The following is a 2,558-nucleotide window of genomic DNA, read 5'->3' on the forward strand; positions in this document are numbered from 1 at the left end:
CTATAATGAAACTTTTTTAAAAGGTGGCAACTCTTAAGAAAAGTTACCTATTTTCCACTGTAGATCATAAGCTATCTGTGTGCAAATTTTCATGCAAATCTATTCAGTCGTTCCCGCATATTAAATAAATTAAACTTTTTTAACAGGTGGCAACTCTAAAAAAATTGCCTATTTACCAATCTGGCCCATAAGCTATCTGCGTACAAAATTTCATGCAAATCCGTTTAGTCGTTTCCGTGTGATGATTTCCCAAACATCCAAACATACAAACTTTCACATTTATAATATTAGTAAGATAAGATGTAAGCTACCGGCCAAACCCGATCTTAGAATAAACTATTTTTGTAACTCTCATCAGTCAGTCAATTTGGTTTCGGTTGACCTAAGATCGGATTTTACCGCAACATATACATAAATACATACATGTAACTTACACAGTCTTTATTTGACCTGCCACAAAAAATGCTAATGAAAACGATTTCCCAGCAAAATTGTGTAGATAGAGGATTTTGCCCTTGTAACAAAATGTTATTGCAGATAGTGGAATTTTAAAAATGAGAATATAATACCATAAAAGCAAAATTTTAAGTTTGACATTATTGTCATGGCTGAAGGATAAATAAGAGCTCACGTTACCATCAAAAACTCATTTTCATCAAAATTGCAGATAGAGGGTATTGAATATAATCCCTCGATACATATGTATTAAATATATGCATTGAAATTTGTTAATTTCAATTTGTTCGTATAATAAAGGAAAACAAATATTTAGTTTAATGTTATCATATTAGTTAGTTTCTATTTAGAACAGGGGGTTTTGGATGTACATATTCTAAAGTGTAGACAAGAGCCACAATAATGATGAAATAACGCCCGCGGGCTTTATTTCATTTTTTAGCGTTATTGCCATATCGAAAGGGAAATAATGGCCACCAGCAAAAGGCAATAACGCCTTCGGGCTTAATTTCTTTTTCGAAAAAGCAGTCGCTGGAACAGTACGGAAGAATCGGAGTGAAGAGCAGATATTAGGGAATACCTGGTTTAACTTGTTTAAAAGTCGGAACGGAGGCAAATGTTGGGATCCTAGATTTGCTCATTGTCTTTAAAGGTATAATTTCATCAATCAAAGCGATAAGTAAGACATCGTTAGTTTCACAAAAGGATGCAGTTTGATTTCGCAGAGTTTCTTCGTTCAAGGTATTTATAAAAAATAAGATTTTTATTCAAGATTCTGGCCAGCATCAAATCGTATCGTCATGTTCCCAATAAGTCCAAAGGAATTCGAATCCATGGATTCTTGAAGTAATTTGTCACTGAGTTTTCTTGTTCTACTCCGTTTGTCTTGTAACATATCTGAAGAGCCGATATTTCGAGTTATCGTTTTGCATTCCTGCAGAATCAACGACTACTGATTTCCCAAATCTTTAGGATCGTCAAATAAACACCTTATGTTGACTGCTTCTACGTCAATCGTAACATCTTTGGCTTGTAAATTTTGACTCCGGCCACCAATTGAGAATAGAGGCCACTAAAATGCATTCAAACGATTCCATAATAGTTTTAAACCCTTCACATATGGTCTTGTCTCATATATCAATAGCTTTAAATTACTTCTTAAGGCCAGGAAGATGAGCTGCCGTTTTTACACAATCGACGCCAGTAGATCAACGAGTTTGGGACTTACTGTGCAATGAGCAGGGCGGCCAACTATGCTTAGCTATGAAGAGCCATATTGACGATAAAAAAGTGCCAAAATGCGGTAAATAGAAAAATAAAAGTGCCAAAAAAGTTGAGAAAAAGAAGTACACGCAAAGGATTTCACAAAAATGTATTCAAATAGTACTATCTTTCAAAAGTGCCATTTTGGAACTTTGTGCCAGATTGAAAAATTAAGTGCCACAAATGGCATGGTTTGATCCAAGTTGGCAGCTTTGGCAATGAGCAGTCAATATTTTCTTATAAAGTCGACTACCTTTCAAGACTATAACTGAATGTCATAACTTCTGAACATAATTCAATGTAAATAATGTGAAGTATTCATAAAAAGTTTGATAAGGTATGAGAATATGTATTAACATTTTCTTTCTATTCATAAGTTTTTTTTTCTTTTCAAAGATCCTCTCCAATTCAATTACATTTTTTTATTGCATGTTTTAAAATTTTTGTGTTCTGCAAAATTTGTTCCATTCCATTTTATTTTATGTTTGTAGGTTAGTCTGATCTTTTCAGTTCTTGTGCGAATAAAACTACTTTATTCCACTTTTCACCCGACGTTTCGCTAAAACTTTTGTAGCATCCTCAGGGGTAGTGTTTATTTTATCTGTTACAACAAATATACAAAAATACAAAAAAACACACACATTAAGTATTAACCGAAAAAACAAGAATGTATACATATATAACAACAAATTGAATTTAATGACAAACCAACTTACATTGTTTAGATATTCAAAATAAATACTTAATCACTAAAAAAGAAAATATATCCATACCACTTGATGTGGTAGTTTTGTCAGTACTGAAAATTTCATTTCTGTAAACAAGTTATGTATGCGGCC

This window comes from Rhagoletis pomonella, unplaced genomic scaffold (genome assembly GCF_013731165.1).
Source record: "Rhagoletis pomonella isolate Grant_MI unplaced genomic scaffold, Rhpom_1.0 Rhpom_scaffold_00009, whole genome shotgun sequence".
Lineage (NCBI taxonomy): Eukaryota > Metazoa > Arthropoda > Insecta > Diptera > Tephritidae > Rhagoletis > Rhagoletis pomonella.